General features: G+C 32.7%; 1 protein-coding gene across 2 annotated transcripts in view; it reads right to left on the bottom strand.

Moving 5' to 3' along the window:
• The window catches only part of LOC114325426 (protein let-756), a 399761-nt gene that overhangs the window by 71433 nt on the left and 305290 nt on the right, over positions 1–23038 (bottom strand). The gene's annotated exons all lie outside the window — the stretch shown is intronic.

Genomic DNA, 23038 nt, shown 5'->3' with positions numbered 1-23038 from the left:
GCTACGGAGTCACAAAATGAGCGTACCATTCACCATGAAAATGAGTTAGTAAGGGAATTATTCCATAATGGCCCTGCCACAAGGAGACTAGATAGAACCTGGCCTCAGGACCTATTTTAAAACTTAAACATAAATAGAATAAGATGAGACATCATTGGAAGCCTCTTCTTCATGCCCAAAAAACATGAAACAAATTTACTTAATACTCTTTTAATGATGTAGATTGTAAATAAACATAATTACATAAAAAAAACTTATTACTTTCTTTTGGATTACTTATTTTTCCTATTATTCTTTTTTAGTGTTTTAAATAAACGATTTCTATTATTAATGTTTATTTTATCCCAATTTAAACCACTTAACACCTACATCATTTAAAAAACATGCAGTGTCCAAATTTTTTTCACCAGGAGTGTATTAAAGATCAAGATAGAAAACTTCAGACCTGACCTTCAAAGTCCAAAAGGAAACTTGATAATAAATGCTAGTTATTTGTAGTTTATACTTTGTACCTATTTGGAAAATTTAAGTTTAACTAAAAGATATCTTCAATGAATTGCGAATTTGATTGGTGATCGCTTATACGAGTATATTAAGCTTCCGGTATATCAGTGAAAAGCGAAACTACATCTAGAGAAATCAATACAATGTCAAGCAATGTAACAGATTTCGTATTGTTTACAGAGTAAAAGTACCTGTTTTAGAATATTAAAATATGTAATAGTGCGAATTTGTCTAGAATATTACACATAATTTTAGCTGTATGAATCTTTTAGCTAAACTATTTTGCCTGTTCATCACTAACATAATTTTCGGATTTTACACTATTTATTAAAATTAATCTCTCGACTCGGAAGTTACCTTCATTAACCACTCGCAACTAATTTGGAGAAACAATTTAAAGAAAACCAACAGTTTCACAATATTGAAGATCACTGGCATCATTTTAAAACTGTAATAAACAAAACTACTTTCGACTTTCGGAAAATCACATATAAAAAAAACAACAGTCGATGAACGATAACATAATATTAGAACTAGCGGAAGAAATAAGGGTATTTAAAAACCGAGATCCTCAAAAACACAGCGACATATTATACAGTGCGTCCATAAAGTAACGCATAAATTCGTTATTTCGTAAACCGACGACTTTAAGGAAAAATCCCGAAACAGGTCGATTTTTATTTTTAAATTACGATTTTTTGGCATATATATTATACCAATGACGTCATCCATCTGGGCGTGATGACGTAATCGATATTTTTTTAAATGAGAATAGGGGTCATGTGATAGCTCATTTGAAAGGGTATTCAATTCTCTATTCAATAATATAAACATTAACATAATTATTTATACAGGGTGTTCAAAAAACATTTTTTTAATTAACATAAGTGAGACAAAAAGAAGAATACATGTAATTTATTTAATTCAAAATATATTTTACTACTGTCAGAAAACAGAAAAAAAAATTATTTGACAACTAAACATTGATTTTCGCGTAAACGAAATGTTCAAACTGCCAAGAGACAGGTGGGTGGCAGCTTTAACATTGAATTTAAGCGAAAAACAATATTTATTTGTCAAATAAATATTTTTTCCTGTTTTCTGACAACAGTAAAACGTATTTTGAATTAAGTAAAATACATACATTCTTCTTTTTGTCTCAATTATTTTCATTAAAGAAAAATGTTTTTTTGAACACCTTGTATAAATAATTATATTAATGTTTATATTAGTGAATAGAGAATTAAAAACCCTTTCAAATGAGCTATCACATGACCCCTATTCTCATTTAAAAAATAATCGATTACGTCATCACGCCCAGATGGACGACGTCACTAGTATGATATATATGCCAAAAAATCGGAATTTAAAAATAAAAATCGACCTGTTTCGGGATTTTTCCTTAATGTCGCCGGTTTACGAAATAATGAATTTATGCGTTACTTTATGGACGCACTGTAGAAAGAAATAAAGAAGAAAAATTGGATTGAAGACAGATTTCTGGAAATTGAAAATTTGTAAAAGAACCATAATGTATTTAACTTACACACATATTCAACTTCATCATCATCATTCAACCCGGATCTATCCACTGCTGGATATAGGTCTCCCTCAGTCTTCTCCATGCATTTCTGTCCTATGCTGTCTGCATCCAGTTTCTGTCGATCCGTTTGATGTTATCAGACCATCTGGTTCGCGGACGACCTCTACTTCCATATGCTTCTTGTCTTGGTCTCCAGTGTATTATTCGCTGTGTCCATCTGTTATCCGACATTCTAGCTATGTGTCCAGCCCAGTTCCACTTTAGGGTCATAATTCTTTCTATGGCATCCGTCACTCCTATTCTCCGTCCTATCTACATGTTCGCATGCATGTTCGGTGTCCGCATATCAGCCAAAAAAATGTGTTCACTACTATACATCAAGAAATTTACTACCAACGTCTCTGTTAGTGAATATATTACCAAGTACAGGGCAATCTATTTAAAACTTATAAAATCAGCTAAAAAATTTTACTATCAAAATCGTCTCAGAAGCTCTAAAAGTGTTGGAAAAGAAACTTGGTCCATAATAAACGATCTTCGAAACAAAACTCACATAGCTTTCCAGACCCAGAAAATCTAAATGAATACTTTGTTAATTTGAGTAAAAATATTACATCTACTATTGTGTCACAACAAGATCCCATTTCCTATCTCCCTAATTCAAGAAAGGTTTCGAATTCATTCTTTATAAGACCGGTTGATAAATATGAACTGACCCAAACAATCAATAGTATCAAAAGCAAATCTTCCTGTAGTACCGATGGACTATCCATAAAATTTTTCTCAAATCTCCCAGACAATCTGTTGGGAGTCCTCATCTCTCTAATTAATGATTCTTTTGAGAAAGGTAAATTTTCAGAGTGCCTAAAAACGGCCATCGTTATTCCTCTTCATAAGGGTGGTGAAAAATCTAATGCCTGCAATTATAGACCTATTGCATTACTACTGGTACTCTCCAAAATTATTGAGAGACTCATAAAAGCCCGACTTATGTCCTTTCTCGTTGATAACAAGATTTTATTACAAAATCAGTTTGGCTTTTCAAACAATAAATGTACCTCCGGCCGAGCCATGTTTAGTGTACTACATGAGATTTATCAAGCATTAAACAATAATCTGCACACTGCCACTGTTTTTTGTGATTATGCCAAAGCTTTTGATTGTGTAAATCACGACATTTTGATAAAAAAACTAGATTTCTATGGAATTCCAGGTATTTCTTTGAACTGGTTTCAATCTTACTTGGATAATAGGAAACAACTGGTTAGAGCAAATGATACAGACTCTAGTCTCAAAAATGTTGTATGTGGGGTACCACAAAATTCAGTATTGGGTCCTCTACTTTTCCTTATCTTTATTAATGACATCACTAGTTTAAAAATCGATGGAAAAGTTTTTCTTTTTGCTGACGATACCAGTATCACTTGGAGCAACTCAAATATCACAACTCTGCATGCTACTATAACTTCTGATCTACTCACAATAAAATCCTGTTCCGATTCTAATTTACTCTCTTTTAACGTAGATAAAACAGTAGCATTATCCTATAAAGGAACTCTTCAACCCTTACCTCTTCATAACAGCCAGATCAGTATCGTTGATTCTGTAAAGTTTCTTGGTATTTTTTTAGATAGCAACCTTAAATGGTCCCTTCATATCGATGTGTTAAGCAAGAAACTATCCTCAGCTTGCTTTGCAATAAGATCTGTTTCGCAGGAATTGAATTTAGCCTCTTCCAAAATAACATATTTTTCTTTGTTCGAGTCCCATCTTCGATATGGTCTTGCTTTTTGGGGTTCTGGTACAGCCAATACAGCTTTTTGGCCTCAGAAGAACAACACATTACAGAAGCTACTTCAAAGATCACAGGATTCTAACACTACCTTCTTTATATATTTTAGAAACTGTTTGCTTAATTCGTAAACATCTACATGTCTTTCCAGCAAGACCTAGACATGACTATTCCACCAGAAATTCTACCTTTGACATCTATTTACCGATCCCGTCCAGTGAATTCAATTATTGGGTAATATTCAACTTCGAAGACGATAAAACAAGCTGCTGATATACGAAATAAAAGATCATACAACCTTGTCGATAAAGAAGATTATCATAAGCGATATCGATAAACTGAAAAGATGGGAGGAGTACATTAAAGAACTACATATTAAGCAATAAACGACAAATAGAAGAAATACACAATTGTATCCCCTTCTCTTTTTAATCTGTGTTCAAAAGAGATTAAATAGGCACTAGACGACATCAATGAAGGCATATATCAATGAACGAAACACTAGTGAATAGTTTCAGATGTGCAAACGATAATACTCCTTGTTGACAACAGAGAATTTTGGTTGATCGCATTGAAAACAAAAAAAAAAACAAAACTCTTGATTGTCAGCAAGAAAAAGAATAAAGACGAAATCATCTACGTTAAAGCAACAGCTTTAGAGAAAGTGCCAAGATACAATTGCTTGAAATAAAACGAAGCATTGAGATGGCCAGATGCGCCTTCAATAAGATGAAAGCAGTATTATGCAATGCAATGGAAAACGGGAAATAGAAATCAGAAGTATTGAGATACGTATTCTCTGTCCATTTATATGGAGTTGAAGCCTGGGTCGAATTTACGAGTGTAGCCCAAAAAAGACTTGCCAGCTTTGACACGTGGTGTTTGGTGTTATCGAAGAATGTGGAAAATATCATGAACACAACACGTAACAAACACAGAAACATTAAGAAAAAAGGAAAAAGAAATACTCAACGCTATGGAGGAAAGAAAAATGAGCTACTTTGGTAACATACATGAGTTGGTGCGATTGGTTATGCAAGTGAAAGGGGAAAGAAGAAGACTACCGGGGTGTACTAACGTCCTGGTTGAAAAATTTAAAGCAGTGAAGATCGCCAATGTCCTTAAAGGATGAGGCACATGGAGAAGAAGTGATTTATTTTGAAATATTTTTAAACTTGATTTATTATAGAATTGTAATCGTTATCATGTACTGTATGTTTATTTGTTTGTTTATGAATAACTAATAATCATTTTTTTTTCATCATCATCATCACGTAGCACTACAACCCTGGGTGGGTCCTGGCTGACTGTACAACTTTCTTCCAATTTGTTCGGTCTTCCATCAACCTAGGGTCAAATGGGATGTTCATTTTTCGGAGATTTGATTGGATGTTGTCTCTCCATCGCATTCTGCGACGTCCATGTGGTCCTTTGCCTGTAGGAATCTCCTCCCATACCAGTCTTACAAGTCTCTCGTTATGAAGTCTGTGCACGTAGCCTAGGAACCAGAGAAACGGACTAGGAACCAGAGAGGCGTTATTTGCTTTTAATGTGTTAGCTCAAAGATGCATGGACATGAATGTGGATGTGCATGTTTGTTACGTTGATTTTGAGAAAGCTTTTGACAAAGTAAGACATGAAAAATTAGTCCAAATTCTAAAGACAAAAAACATAGACAAAAGGGACTTCGAATAATAACAAACCTCTACTGGAATCAAAGAACACAAATTGTAATAGATAATGAACCCAGTCCAGAAATTGAAATTAGGAGAGGAGTTCGTCAGGGATGTATTATATCTCCTACTCTTTAATGCATATAGTGAATCCATTTTTGAAGAAGCATTGCTATCTCAAAGTGAAGGAATAATAATTAACGGAAGATCTATTAACAACATAAGATATGCAGATGACACCGTGATTATGGCAAGCTCTTCTGAACAACTCCAACTACTACTAAACAAAACAAACAATTTCTGTGAAGAATATGGACTAAAAATGAATATAAAAAAGACCAAATACATGATAATAACTAAGAAAACAAACATACAAACAAGCATACATTTGGGAAATGTACCGATAGAAAGGGTTGATAAATACAAATACCTAAGAACCTCGATTTCAGAGAAAAATGATCAAACAACAGAAATAAGGACCAGGATAGTAATAGCAAGAAATGCGTTTGTAAAAATGAAAACAGTTCTCTGCAACAAAGACCTTAGCTTAAAACTGAGAGTAAGAGCTTTGAGATGCTACGTGTTCTCGATACTACAATATGGACTTGAAAGCTGGACATTAAAGCAAGAACACATAAATAAGCTACATTCATTTGAAATGTGGTGTTACAGAAGGATGCTTAGAATAGATGGACACAGAGGAAAACGAACACGAAAGTACTGCGAGAAATGGGTAAAGAATGCGAAATAATAAACACAATAAAAATAAGAAAGTTACAATATCTGGGACACGTAATGAGGGGACCGCGATATGAAATGCTGAGACTGATAATACAGGGAAAGATAAGAGGCGGAAGGAGTATAGGAAGAAGGGGAGTGTCATGGTTAAAGAATTTAAGGGACTGATTTAGATGCAGTTCTATAGAACTCTTTAGAGCAGCGGTGGATAGAGTAAAGATAGTGATGATGATATCCAACCTCTGATTAGGAGACGGCACTTGAAGAAGGAGAAGCACGTGGCCGGCCAATCTTAGCCGCTGTGATTTAATTTCTTGGACAATATCGGTGTCATCGTAGAGTTCTTTTAATTCGAAGTTGGTTCTGATCCTATACTGGTTTGTGTTAATGTCGTGGTGAGGTCCGAAAATTTTTCTAAATATTTTTCGTTCAAAACGTTTGAGCTTTTCTTCGTTTAGTTTGGTCATGGTGCACGTTTCGCATCCATATGTTAGTACAGGTCTGACGATGGATTTATAGATTTTGATCTTGGAACTTCTTGTAAGATTTTTTGATTTTATAAACTTATCCAGTGGGAATAGACAGCGATTTGCTGATTGGATTCTGTCTTTTATTTCTTCAGTAACATCGTTGTCCTCTGTGATTACGGCCCCCAGATACTTAAAACGTTGTACTCTTTCGAAATTGAAGGTGTTCACCGTCACACTTTGTCCTATCCTGTCTCTTCGTGTCGTTCTATTTATAAACATATATTTCGTCTTCTCTTCATTAATCCTTAGCCCAACTTCGCTTGTTGGTCCTTCCACCTTGTTGAAAATGGCTTTTGTGGATAGGATGGAGTCTCCAACGAGATCAATGTCATCTGCGTATGCTAGTAATAGCTTGGGACCTTGAACCGATAGCAGTTCTGTTTTTAGTTCGGCCGACCTCATGGCTTTCTCTAATACAAGGTTAAAAAGTAGTGGAGATAACGCATCACCCTGTTTGAGTTCACTGTTGATTTCGAAGCTGTCAAACAGTTTATTATTTACACGTACTTTTGATATTCCACCCTCCATACAGAGTTTAGTCATCCGAATGAGTTTCTTTGGTATTGAGAACTCCGCCATGCCATTCTATACTTGGCTTCTTTCTACGCTGTCATATGCCTGTCGAAAGTCTATGAAGAGAGTCTCCCATCCCTTTTCTAGAAGCTGTCTCAGCGTGAATAGTTGATCTATTGTGGATCTGTTTGCTCTAAAACCGGCTTGATATTCTCCTAGGACATTTTCAGCATAAGGGGTTAGTCTACTAAGAATGATGTTTAAGAGGATTTTATATGCCGTGTTTAAGAGTGAAATTCCACTGTAATTCGCGCATTCTGTTTTGTCCCCTTTTTTGTGGATGGGCACTATGATGTTTTCCTTCCATTTTGCTGTGCCATTTGCCATTGTTCCATCCTTTCTTCTAACCATATCTGTGTTATTAATTGGTGGATTTAGCGATGTAGTGTTTCTCCACCATATTTCAGAAATTCTGCTGGTATCTCGTCCGTACCCGGCGCTTTGTGATTTTTCAGCTTATTTAAGGCCTTTCGGGTTTCTTCAAAAGAGGGATTTTCGACGGGAATGTCTGCTGTTATATAGATCTCTTCTTTGTGCTATTCTTCCTGTATGATGTTTAGAAGGTCCCTGAAATACCCTTTCCATTCTTCTGTTAGTTCTTTATCGTCGATTATCATATGACCTGGATTGTTTCTCAGTGTATGGATAGAATTGGTTCTATATCCTCTTTTACCTATATAGATTGCTTTATAGAATTCTCTGGAGCCTGGTTTGGGTCGGTCTCTCTCCATAGCTTCATATTTTTGTTGTTCATATTTTCTTTTCTTTGTGCGTATCATTTTTCTTGCTTCTTTTCGGCAGTCGTCGTATTCCTTTTTACTTTTGTCTGTTTGTAGTTGTATCCATGTCTTCCTTACTGTTTGTCTTTTTTCCAGCTGTTTCCTACATTCATCGTCATACCACGTTTTTGCCCTCTTCTGCCTACTCATTCCAAAGATCTTTTGATTTGTGATTTGTGATTTCAAATCATTTTTTTTATGTGCAGAATTAAGGAAAATAATAAGAGAGGGTGTAAAATGTAATACTTCCGTTAATCCTTTTTATGGAGTTATGTGACAGTAAAGTGAAAAAGAATGATAATAAGAAAAATAATAAGAAGAATGAAGATATATCGGTTATGTAGAAAAATGTAATGGGGCTACAAGCACATGGCTAATAAAATTATATTATGTAGTTAGGTATCTACTATTAGAGTACTAAAGAAAGCTAAGCAATAAAAGGACAAGAAGTGTTTAATTCTCAAAACTACATAAACTTTTCACGCTTTTAGCTGGTTTTAACTTGTTTTTTCCCATTTCTTCATAAAATCTGTTACGCCCATGTCATACATTTAAGTAATTTGATGATAAAACCCGCTATTAAATTCAGTTAATCCTTGTTATCTTATCGGATGGTCTGACAGGTAAACTGGTACGATTGTAGTTTCAGATTTTTCAGTAAATAACAATCAACGATCTTATTCTCTCGTGGACTCATTATTTCGCCAGCTGATTATGGGTTTTATCAGGAGTGCACAAGAAACGATTTATATTTGACCAATCTTTGATATCTGACTAAGAATATGCTAAGTTTTTAGAAATTATTATAAAAATGGACATCGTCCTACCAATCTCAGCATATTATAACAATTACTTATCAGAAGATCACGAAATTGTCATTTTACGCAGGCAATTCTAATTGTGAATATTAGTGTAATATTTTTAGTGCAAATCCAAAGTAATTAAAACATTTTTTAGTGTAAATAATTAGTGAAATTTTTTATTTAACGATAGAATCCTGTAAGTTATATTTGTTATTATGAACTTTCCTCCATTTCTATATTTCTTTAAATATATTTCTAGAGCATAACACAGCCCAAGAAAATGAAAAAAAGGGGGGTTGGAGAAGTAATAACAAATTTAAATATATTTGATTCGGTGATTTCAAAACCTCCTTAAATCAAAGTATAATTGTACAGAAATATCAGCTGAAATCGCGAAGGTCACTCCGGTAGCGAATCAAGGAGAGAGGACTTCAATTGAACTTCTTCTTAAAGTTCCATCTCCTATCGGAGGTTGGATATCATAATGGCTATGGTCACTTTGTTGGCTGCTGCTCTGAACAGTTGTAATGAACTACAGTTAAACCATTCTCTAAGGTTCCTCAGCCAGGAGATGCGTCTTCTTCCTTGAATCCTTCCTTGCACAATGATTCTCAGCAACTCATATTTTTCTCCTCTGGTAATGTGACCCAAATATTCCAGTTTTCTAGTTTTTATACTCTTCATAATTTCTAACTCCTTATTTAAACGTCGTAGCACTTCAACATTGGTAATCCTTTGAACCCACTGAATTTTTAATATTCTTCTGTAACACCACATTTCGAACGCTTCTATTCTTCTTATGTGTTGTCTCTTCAATGTCCAAGCTTCCATTCCGTATAGTAATATAAAAAATATGTAGCATCTTAGAGCCCTCAATCTGAGAGGCAACTGAAGGTCTTTGTTTGTAAGCAGTGTCTTCATTTTTATAAATGCTTGCCTTGCAGTTTCAATTCGGACTTTAATTTCTTTGCTTTGGTCATTTTTGTCATCAACCCAGGTTCCCAGATATTTATGTATCTTTACTTTTTCTATTTGGGTTTGCTCTATCATTAACCTTTCATTTCCATGTGTTTTTGAGTTCACGCGTTCAGTTGAACGCGTTGGTGCAAAAGTAAACTTCCTAGTAAAATGGATTGTGCATGAAATCAGTGGTTTTGAGATATTGCCAGATAAATTCGTCGAATAGTTGTTGATTTAGAATAAATTAGTATGATTAAAAATACAATAATATGGTGACAGGCTTAAAATTATATGACACATACTTATCATAAATATATTTTTTTATAGATGCCTTTAAAATTTACAATAATTTTTTTCGTATATATGGCTTCAAAATCATTATTGAGCTTGTAGAAAATTTATAAGCGGGATGTTGTAAACTATTACAAACAATACAAAACATTTTATTTAGAGGTCATCTTTGATCTGGTACAATGTTAGATTTTATGTATATAAACATTGACATGTGTACTTGTAATTAATTTTGATGTATGTAACTTTAAACTAAGTATAGTCACGAACGTTGATCACCCTGTTTTATGAAAGTAAAGATAAATCACGTGGCTTAAACCCTTTAGTGTCTAAATAAGCGGATTCCCCGTTCAATCCCTCTCAGATCTTAAATGATTTGTGTTCTAATGGAATTCGAAATACATAATAAACAAAAAGATACTCTGGAAAAATATTTTTCACGTGGAGACTATAAAGAGGAGAGAATACATTTTCTATATATCTACTTATACAAAAAAATGTGATGTGAGTTCCTCTTTTGTCAATTTTGGGGTTATTGAGTTTTATTGTGCCTTACAAAAGTCTTAATATGGGCTAATATTCAGTATAATCAGATATAAAGCAAAATTCTGGGATTTTTATTTTAAAATTGTCATTTGGACTTTCAATTTTCCACTTCTAGCTTTTATCCATTTAGTGGAAAATTATATTTAGAAAACAGCTTTAGATCTAAAATTAAAAACGTCAAATAAAGAATGTATTTTACTATTTGTTGTTTATTCCTAAAAGATGTTGGAAAAAATGTTTGTACTAAATTTTTGTACATTTTTTAAAATCGTTAACTATTATGCAGCTTACAGGTCCTATGCCTTAATAAAACTGTACAATATTGATCAGTAAAAATTAAAAAGAATTGGAAAAAAGAACGAAAAAAACTGTACAATATTGATCAGTAAAAATTAAAAAGAATTGGAAAAAAGAACGAAGAATTATATTTATAAAATATCTTGTGAATGCCAAAAAAACTTTTATTTAGATGAAACTTCAAGATCGCTAAAAATTAATCTAAGTGACCATAAAAAATAGGAATACTAGGTGGAATATGTTCATCAATACTTTTGAAAGAACCGGATAGTATAAATAAAAATTAAAACATCTGTTTCTTTTACTAGATGAAGTCAATTGTCTTTTAAATAGTATTAGGGTTCCCTATATCTTAAGTTAATACTTTTCATAAAAAGTAAATAATAAAGTAAATAGTAAAAATATATAAATTTCACCTCTATTTTTACACCCTAGTTCAGAGTTTAAGGAAAACACACTATAATAGTAATAGAGTTTGCAGAATTTGTAACCATACAATGTCAAGAAAATAATTCGCATTAATGGATGGAAATAAATACACTATTTTTTAGTTTAATATATTTTTTAGTAATATTACCCGTCAGATTACACGTATGCACGCCAATGGTGATTATAAAATTCTTAATTGTATGTCAAAAAATGCACAATAACTATCTCTTAAATCCTATCAAATTTCATTTTCATATCTCAACCAGTTTTAGAGCAATAAATAAATCGTCAGTTTGTAAGAAAAAATTCAACATCCCGTATCTCGGATACGAAGAATTTGCGGACATAAGTTTATATAACAAACGGTCATTATTTTTTCAAGCAGAAGTACCCCTTAAAGTTTGTCGCACTTATTTAGAAACATCCTGTATTGATGAAGAACATGGCTAGTTGTTAAAGTACCTAACTTTTTTATTATCCAACTAAGCGAATGGATCAAAAAACAGAATGTTAAGAAAACCTAAGGCTATATAGTTGGGTTTAAATTTCAGTATTTTACAAATGCTAGAATATTCCAAAGGGTGATGCGAGCTTTGAGAAAGAAACACAGTTTGATTCGTACACCCGGTATACAATGAAAATTTACCTGTCTAGCAACAATATTATTACAGCAATATTGTTTAAGAATAAGGCTATAACACGTTAAAAAAAAATCAGTTAAATCGGACGACAGGTTTAGGAAATTCGAGACATCAATTTATCATTTTAAGTGGGCCGATTTCTATACACGCAAGATTAGATTGTCGAGATGTGCTGAAACACCCTGTATAATATTACATAATATCATAATTGAAATTTTGGTGTACCTAATAGTGACTTGAAATTGGCGCATTTCATTCAGCACAAATAGGTAAATATCTAGTTCCTACAGTTGACTGAAACTGAAACAAACTTTATTGACTAATGAACCTGCCATCCGGGAATAAATCTGTTTGTGATTTTAACGATTTATTGCAGTATAAATGAGTCATAAACTAAGGTTACATCTACATGGATATTCAGCATAATGAGGAATTTGTGCTAATAACTTCAGTCGTTGAGATCTTGTAAATCATACACAATGCAACACAAATGAATGTCCATTCAGAAGTTTGTTTGTTATTCATACATATTTATGGTTTTTAACATTATTTAATATGTATACGTAAATCAAAGCGAACTATCTTATGGATGAATCGAGAAAGGTTGGGCTAAGTCTAGCCATTGCATTCATATTCATATGATATGTGGTGGTTTTTTATAGTAGGTCTCCTAAGTAGATATAACTAGTTCTTATAGTAGATCTTATATTCTTTATTCTGATATCACTTAGTAAAGTTTTTTGAGTTTTGTGTCAGGTTTAATGCACCACACATACTATTACGTCTAGTGTTCTATTTCATGCATGTGTCATATGAGTAGGTATATACCAAGTATAACACTGGTTAGGTTTTTTTAATTGTACACAAAAGTCCAAAATACTAGACCTTGTCAACGACGGGTGTAATATAAAGTAGGTAAGGCCCAATATGTTGTCCAAAAGCACCATTACCTGACCCTATGTATTTCCTCTAGTGTTAAATGTTCTTCTTGAAGGACAAATTGTTGGTTAGGTATTAGGTTTCCTTGTTAAACGATTACTTATGATCTTTTTTTCTTTTTCTTCTTCACTGCTGGACATAGAACTCTTCTATTTATTCCCGTTGGTGTCTACTCTTGACATCTACTCTCATCCATTGCTTGACTACGAAATAGTTCTACTCCATCTTTTACCCTATTTTACTTCACAACTCCAATAGTGGATTTCGTCGTACCTATATGTTTCCATTCTTTCTTCCCAGTCAAACTTGTTTTTCGTTTCTGTTATTATCAATAGATTGATGTTGACTTTTGAAATTTTTGGTGATTTCTGCAGCTCTTGTATTCCTTCCTTGTATAGTTAATTTTACAATTGACAACTTTCTACCTTTATTCCTCATGTTTTTTGTTTAGTTGAGTTTTGTCGATATTAGGTTTCCGCACTTTTGTAACACTTAAATACAATATACAGAAATAAAGAAATAAATACAAAATACAGTACAACCTGCCATATCCGGACCTGTCATATCCGGACCTCCCCATATCCGGACGGTTCTGCGCCGTCCGGATCTACCGAAATCTACCGAAAAAGGCAGTCGTGCTGTTGGACAACGCACTAGAGAACACTCAAGAAGAACTAAAAGATGGCGAAATAATGTATTATAGAATCTATAAAACGTGTCTGTCGACGAAAGTTCTTGACGGCGTTAATTACTGGAATATGTGAAGGAGAAAACCTTTTGATAGGAAGGGAAGAAATTTTTATGAACACGACACGATCAAAGATTGTTTTGTTTGTATGTGCATATTTGATCGTTGTTTGTCTTGTGTTTTTCATTGTGAAAATCGAATTATATTTTATATTTTTGGGAGTGTAGAGTGAAAATGTCTAATGATCTTTATGACACCCGATTCTGTGTCAGATATAGGGGAGTTCTCCGTCCATCCTGTTATATGTCAATGGTTGTAACCCACAAAAACATGTTTTAGCGGGAAACGTTTTTTTCACTTGTAGTCAAATTTTAGATCAAAAATGTACTTTGTATTGTTGGATGAGCAAGACAAAAAGATTTTTGAGAGGATAATATACCATAAACTTTTATATATACAAAATTAAGACGATAAACTGCGATAGAAAATCGGTTTAGTGGAGCAAGGTTGTAACATCACTGAAATTCATCAAAATGCGTTGGTTACAACCTTTTAAAATTTTGTGTCGAAACGTAAGGGAATAAAAGAAATACGACTGATTGTTAAAAAATAATATTTATTTTTAGACAAACCTACATTATTAATAAAGATAAAAAAATGATTTTCAGTTTTCCGTTGAGGCAAGTTTAAATAAAATTTCTTATATTCTGGATTCTGAATGTAAGCACACATAATCCATTAAGTTGTTTTTCTTTTCTTTATTGGCAAAGGATTCTTATACAACACAGGAAGACTTTCAATTGGAATGGCAGCTGGTGGCAAACAACGATTTCTAACTTCTCTTTCTTTTTTAGCCAAGAGATGAGTAGACCAAGATCGCAATACATTGTGGCTTTCTCGACATATTGCTCCCCAGTGTCCCGTAAGGTTTTTATTGTCCTTCCACTCACTAAATGCCTAATTTTTCTTTTTCGAGATTTATTTAACTGCTTTTCTGTTGCCACACTCACATTAACAGATGCTACATGCGCCATGTCTAATATTTCTAATGAAGTTACAAGTTACAACTTTATTCGCCGTGGCTCTACTTGAATGCTCTCATAAAACTGAAATCAGATGATTTTCTGCGAACAATTGCATATCAGTATAACAGAAATGATGGTTACAAGCTTATTCCGCTAATAAGACCGATTCACAAATATTGAGGGTTACAACCTTATTCGGGGCGGACATTCAAATGTAACTCTGGATCGTTATATTCAGTTTTTAATTTCTATTATTGGATCCCAGCTCTCATTGATATTAATGCCGAGATACATGAGTTTCTCTACTCTCTCCAGTACAACATATCTGACTTTTACACCGTCACCCTGTAAATAAGTTAGGTTTGTTCATTATATTTGTTCATTATATTTTAAAAGTATTTTCCGCAATTACCCAGCATTGAGGTATCGTCGCTATATCTAATATAGAGGACAACTGATATAAAAGAACCAAGCAAAAAACAGGGATATACGTATATTATTTGTGGGCCTAAGGAAAGCTCAGTATCCTCATAAAAACACTGGGAAGCAACGCATAAATTGGAAATAGATTAATAGAGTCAAGAGAGAGAACAAAAAATTTCTAAAAAGGAATCGAATGTTCATTAAAATATGAAAAACATTAAAGAAAACTGCAATACAAAAAAAGGGTCTATAAAAGAGATATTTCACATTTAAATTACTACACTAAGGGCAAAAAGTATGACATAATTTTTGAAACAGAAAAAAAGTTTAAAAATAATTTTTAATTTTTTGCAGAATGTTATAATACCCGCCTATCGTCTTCTTTAGGTGCCTACAAACTCATAACATTTCAAGTTGAAGCGTCTTTTTGCCGAAAAAAAAAACAAGAAACAAAATGTTGTTAAAGCAGAATATTGAATATTTATTTTGGGCATTTGTGTTCGAGAATTTGAGCTGTGCACTATGTTTGCTTGAGTTTTCAATGAGGAGGTGCGTTCTAACAAAAAATGAGTAATATAACGTCAGAACAAGCAGCCCAAATTGTAGGTTTAATTGGAGATGGCCGATCGCAGCAATATCTTGCTGAAGTTATGGGAATCCACAAATCCAGCGTTTCAAGGGCTTTAAGAAGGTATAGAGAAAGTGAAAGATACACAAAAAGACCAGTTCCAGGACTTTTCAGGTGCACAAACCCAGCAGATGAAGGTTATTTACATCTGCAGACTTTACGTACACATCATGTTACAGCTAGAAAACTGCAAAATGACCTTTCCACAGCCCGTGGCCCGTAATGTTCGGTTCATAAAGTGTCAATTCGGTTACAAACACATTAAGGGAATTTGGAATTAGAGTCAGGATGCCTGCTACTGCTCCACTGTTAACGAGGGCACACCGTATGTCACGTTTAAGTTTTGCACTTGAACATGTCGATTGGGATATTAACGACTGGACTAATATTCTTTTTACTGAGGGGTCAAGATGTGCACTTTGTGGATCCGACAGTGCAAAGTGTCTATCGGATCCAAAAAGTGCAAATTTTGACTTATCAATAAAAATAATATTAGTCCAGTTGTTAATATCCCAATCGACATGTTCAGGTGCAAAACTTAAACGTGACATACGGTGTACCCTCGTTAACAGTGGAGCAGTAGCAGTCATTCTGACTCTAATTCCAAATTCCCTTAATCTGTTTCTAACCGAATTGGCACTTTATGAACCGAACATTACGGGCCACGGGCTGTGAAAAGATCATTTTGCAGTTATCAAGCTGTAACATGATGTGTGCGTAAAGTCTGTAGATCTACGTTCATCTAACGTTCATCTACTGGGTTCGTGCGCCTGGAAAGTCCTGGAACTGGTCTTTTTATGTATTCTCCACTTTCTCTATACCTTTTTAAAGCTCTTGGAACGCTGGATTGGTGGATTCCCATAACTTCAGCAAGATATTGCTGCGATCGGCCATCTCCAATTAAACCTACCATTTTGGGCTACTTGTTCCGACGTTATATTACTCATTTTTTGTTAGAACGCGCCTGCTTATTGAAAACTCAAGCAAACATAGTGCACAGCTCAAATTCTTGAACACAAATGTCCAAAATAAATATTCAATATTCTGCTTTAACAACGTTTTGTTTCTTGTTTTTTTTTTCGGCAAAAACAAGCTTCAACTTGAAATGTTTTAGGTTTGTAGACACCTAAAGAAGACAATAGACGGGTATATTATAACATTCTGCTAAAAATTAGAAATTATTTTTAAACTTTTTTTCTATTTCAAAAATTATGCGATACTTTTTGTGATTAGTGTATTTAAAATAAGCTTCTCAAACACACTAAACAAATGGAAGAAAAAATATGAAGAAATGGGGATACCATTAGTATTCATTAAGATTTGCAGTTGATTAAGTAATGATTTTACAAGACCTTGAATATCCAAGATCTATTGTTACATGATAAGGAATCTATCAGAAGAATAAACTGAAGCCAACGTCAAGATAAATTTCTTTGCCTCAAGAGAGCCAAATAAATCGACAGACTACGTAGAGACATGGTGTTACAAGACAAAGAAACACATTATTACTACGGTGAGTAATAAGACAACCGAATACAAACACGTAAAGATAAAGTCAGCTAGAAACACATAGTTTAACTGAGGTGTTGTAGAAAAGCTTTCATGAGCCTATAAAATTTATATAATATACTTACATACACAGGGGAATTTTTAGTGTGACATTGTTCGATATTTCTATTATGACAAAGACTACAAAAAAATTTAATTAGCAAAATATAAGCAATGATATTCTCCAGGATGATTAATAACTACGTAGTACTAGCCCGATCACAGAACAATCTGACCCCAAAAAAAAAATAAAGGAAGGATGAAAATTTGGGAATAGGTAGTTTAAATTGTCTATTATTAAGCGGCGTCCTCATTGAGTTGACATTGTCGATCTAAAATCGAAAAAGCTTCGATGTCCACACCAGGTAGGCAGAATATTTGTCGACAGTCGAAACGAAAATGTGTTACGAAGATGGCGCCATTATTGTTTGTGCCGCATTTGTTATTATCACAACTAAAAAACGTAAATCATCGCGTAAAAGTAGAAAATTAAAAGTCTTCAAAGTAGAAATTGGTATAGCGGTAGTAATCTGAAGGAAGATTTGAAAAAGGATGATATCGATATATTGAACCTTGAATACAGATGTAACGAAGGTTTCAGAATTTTTTTTCGAATGTCGGAAAGTGAATTTGAATATTTGTTGCAAAAAATCGGGCCAAAAATTTGTAAGCCAGACACCAATTGTAGACCTGGTCTTATTTTTGTCACGTAAAAATCTTAAACTTTCATAAGCAAACCATTTACTTTTGTACACATCACATCCTCCGTGCCACTGCCAGATTTATTGCCATCCTTTGTTTTTTTATTTCTCTTGCTAACTGGCTTTAAAGATTTTTATTTTTTGTTCTACCACCTGCTTTTCTACATTAAATTCACTGGCAATTTCCATCAAAGCATCGCGCATCGTGTCTCATGTTTCGGTCTTCATAATATTTGCTTCTAGTGTTCCATAGATTTGTGTTTAATTTGTAAGCTTCAATAAATGCAATCACTTTTTCTTTTTCCCATTCCATTTTGCCGACAAGTACAAAATACGAGACTTTAGACGAGGCAGACTACGCCGCACGCTGAATTATTTTTACTGTATTTTTAAATGTTGAAGGTCGAAGGTCGAATGCACGTCCACACTTCGGATTCGACTCGACTCCCTTTGATTTTACCGACAGAGCATGGAAAACCAGTCGACACGTCGATCGACATCTTTTGTCGATCGACAAAGTCGATTGCCGCGTACACACTCAGTCGAGAGTGTCGATAAACACAGTCGATCGGCAACGTCGACTCAATGAGGACGCCGCTTTATATAAGAAAAAGTTTACAATTCTACATCCCCTCCGTTTTACAAAAATGGAAGGGAATACCCCCCTCTCGAAGATGAAACAAATACATTCAAAATAAGACCGGAATGTGATAAAATGACTAATTCCAAACAACTTTTCTTCTATAGAGTTTTTTCACTAAGTCAATACTTTTCGAGTTATTTTCGAGTGAATATGTTCATGTTTAACAAAATAAAACATGTTTTTGGACGGTTTTTCGGAGATAACTCAAAAAGTAAGTATTTTAGCGAAAAAAATATTCTTAGCAAAAATAAAAAATTTAAAAAATGGTGTTTGCATGAGGTCTGTAGACCTAGTAGAAGCAGAGTTACAGCTAATGAAAAGTAGGTTCTTCTTTGTCTAATTCCAAATCGAATATTTCAATGTGAAATAACCCAAAAACGGAGCACTTTTAGGGGAAAATTCATTTTAACTTTTTTAAAGTGTTTAAAAAAGGTTTATTTTTGTTTTTTAAAAAAACTTGTAGTATTAAAAGTAAGTGAATTACGCTCAAAATATTGTTGGTCCCTTTTATTTTTTGTTAAAAAATCGCGAAAATCACCCCCTAATTAGCATCACATATACATTTTAACATTACCACTTCACAAGTTACTTTGTCTATGTATTATTTATATGATCTGTAAGTTTCATCGGTTCAAAGTGCTTCGTTTTGAAAAAGCTGTAGTTAAAATGGCTTGAACGAGTAACTAATCACGAGTTTAGGCAAATTTTAAACAGCCATAGCATAACCAATTTTTTTCTAACAAGAAAACAAAAAATCAAAAATATTCAGAAAAGCAAAACGTACATTTTATTACTCTTTGAGATTTTTGGTATTCCTAATTGTTTTTAAGTTAATTCCATAAACAATTACGATTTCTTTCAAAATTAAAAAAAAAAATGTTTTATTCTAAACCCAATTTTTTTCAAGACTGAGCACTTTCAACCAATGCACTTTATAGATAATATAAACAATACATAAGTAAAGTAACTTGTGAAGCGGTAACGATTAATATTATTTGAGAAGCTAATTAAGGGGTGATTTTCACCATTTTTTTAGCAAAAGATAAAAGGGACCAACAATATTTTGAGCGTAACTCACTTACTTTTAATGTTAGAAGTTTTTTAAAAACAAAAATAAACCTTTTTTAAACACTTTAAAAAAGTTGTAATTAATTTTCCCCGAAAAGTGTTCCGTTTTTTGGTTATTTCATATTGAAATATTCGATTTGGAATTTGACGAAGAAGAACCTACATTTCATTGGCTGCAACTCTGCTTCTACTGGGTCTGCAGACCTCACGCATACACCATTTTTTTCAATTTTTTATAAGCTATATTTTTACTAGGAATATTTTTTTCGCTAAAGTACTTACTTTTTGAGTTATCTCCAAAAAACCGTCCAAAAACATTTTTTTTTGGTTAAAAGTTAACACGTTCACTCGCAAATAACTCGAAAAGTATTGACTTAGTAAAAAACTCTATATAACAAAAGTTACTGAGAATTAGTCATTTTATCCAATTCCGGTCTTATTTTGAACGTATATTTTTTCACCCCCGAGAAAAAATTTTTCACCCCGTATTTTCCAATTTTTGTAAAATGGAGGGGATGTAGAATTGTAAATTTTTTCTTATACAGGGTGTTTCATTGGGAAACGGAAATACTTTAATAGTGAATAGAGGTCACCAAGGCGGTTCTAGGTCTACTAAATTTTTTGCCCTACCGACTTTTATATCCGAGTTACAGGGTGTTTTATAGATTTTGCTCATTTCTTTCCTAAGCCATAACTTTAGAACCACCCTGTATATTTTTTAATATTTGGTACACATATCTTTCATTCAAAACCCAAACGACCGACATACTAATCACAAGAAAAATCCAGGTCCGTATTAACAAAAAATTATAAAATAATTGTGACCTTAAAACAACACCCTGTATATTGAAATTTTGAAAATATGTTTGCATATTTGAAAAGAGCACAAAAAACTAAGTCTAATAGTTCGCTTCGATTTTTCGGCCAGACAATTTTTTGACTTTAATTTTGAAATTATATTGAATTTTTTTAAGAACTCCACATTAAAAAGTAGGTATTATTAACTTTTAATTATAAATTATTAAATTTATTGAATAAATACTCATTTTAAAATGAATCAATATTTATTTAACACATTGGAAAGACCCAATTATTACTCACAAGAAAAATCCAGGTCCGGATTAACAAAAAAACATAAAGTAATTGTGACCTTGAAACAACACCCTGTATATTGACATTTTCAAAAATTGTTTGCACATTTGAAAAGTCTACAAAAATCTGAGTTTATAGGTTCACTTTGATTTTTTGTGCAAAAATTTATTAACTTTAATTTTGAAATTAAATATATTCAAATTTTTAAGAACCCTGAAATTAACCCGGCACCTGCCACGTGGCTTTGCAAGGCGCCAACTGCCACGTGGGGTGCTCACAGCACCCCTTAAACAATTTCTATGATCTACTTGTTTAAAAAAACAAAATAATGTGTTGAGTAACACAAGAGTATAAAAAAACATGTTTTATTGACTTATTAGCCACTAATATGTTATAAAAGTTAAAAAATAAAATGAAAAAGATGTCAAAAGCAAATTAGCAAGTACCAAGCCATAATAAATGAAGTCAAGTAAAATATCTAAAAAAATTAAGATTTAGTGAGTATATAGTTTATATTAATAATTTAAATCATTTATTTCAATAAAACATGTAAATTTGACCTGTTTATCAAAAATACAAAAAAAATTTAAAACTTAAAGTGCCAGATGATGACACCCCAATTCGATTTTAGAGCTATCAGTTTAGAATGACACTAAATAACCACTTCAAACACTAACACATCTATGCTATATAATATTATAGAAAGCTACTATGACCCACAGCTCCGTTACCAAACTTGAAATACCAAATATTTGATAAAAATGTGTTATGGGGTGCTGGTAGCACCCCACGTGGCAGGTGCCGGGTTAATAAGCAGATTCTTAAAGCGCTTTTATTAATAAATCATTCAAGTTAATGAATAAATACTAATTTTGAAAATAATCAGTCATTCTTTACAGCATTAGAAGGACTTACTTACTAATCACAAGAAAAATCCAGGTCCGTATTAACAACAAAATACGAAGTAATTCTGACCTTGAAAAAACACCCTGTATATTGAAATTTTTAAAATACGTTTGCACACCTGAAGAGAACACGAACAACTAAGTTTAATGTCCCGCTTTAATTTTTTGTGCAGACAATTTAATGACATTACTTTTGAAATTTAATCGAAATTTTTATTATGAGTTCCCAGAGTTCTTAAAAATTTCGACATAATATCAAAATTAAATTCATTAAATTGTCTGGCCAAAAAATTGAAGCTAACGATTAAACTTAGTTTTTTGTGCTCTTTTCATACCTATGTGCAAACGAATTTTGAAAATTTCAATATATAGGGTGTTGTTTCAAGGTTACAATTACTTTATATTGTTTTGTTAATCCGGACCTGGATTTTTGTTGTGATTTGTAAGTGGTTCATTCGAATGTCGTCAATAAGTATTGATTATTTTTAAAATGGGTATTTATTTAATAACTTTAATAATTTATTGTTAAAAGTGCTTTAAAAATCTGCTTTTTAATTTTAGTGTTCTTAAAAGTATCAATATATTTAATTTCAAAATTAAAGTCATTAAATTTCCTTCACAAAAAATTAAAGCAAACCGATAAACTCAGATTTATGTGGTATTTTCAAATGTGCAAACAAATTTTGAAAATTTCAATATACAGGGTGTTGTTTCAAGATCACAATTACTTTATTTTTTTTGTTAATCCTGACCTGGATTTTTCTTGTGATTAATAATTGGGTCGTTCCAATGTGGTAAATAAGTATTGATTAATTTTAAAATAATTATTTATTCAATAGCTTTAATAATTTACAATTAAAAGTTAATAATATCTTCTTTTTAATGTCGAGTTCTTAAAAAATTCAATATAATTTTAAAATCAAAGTCATAAAATTGTCTGGCCGAAAAATTGAAGCGAACGATTAGACTTAGTTTTTTGTGCTCTTTTCAAATATGCAAACAGATTTTCAGAATTTTAATATACAGGGTGTTGTTTTATGGTCACAATTACTTTATAATTTTTTGTTAATCCGGACCTGGATTTTTCTTGTGATTAGTATGTCGGCCGTTTGGGTTTTGGATGAGACACATGTGTAGCAAATATCAAAAAAATATACAGGGTGGTTCTAAAGTTATGGCTTAGGAAAGAAATTGGCAAAATCGATAAAACACCCTATAACTCGGTTATAAAAGTCGGTAGAGCAAAAAATGTAGTATACCTAGAACCACCTCGGTGACC

This window comes from Diabrotica virgifera, chromosome 10 (assembly GCF_917563875.1).
Source record: "Diabrotica virgifera virgifera chromosome 10, PGI_DIABVI_V3a".
Lineage (NCBI taxonomy): Eukaryota > Metazoa > Arthropoda > Insecta > Coleoptera > Chrysomelidae > Diabrotica > Diabrotica virgifera.
This window is presented reverse-complemented; position numbering and strand designations above follow the sequence as displayed.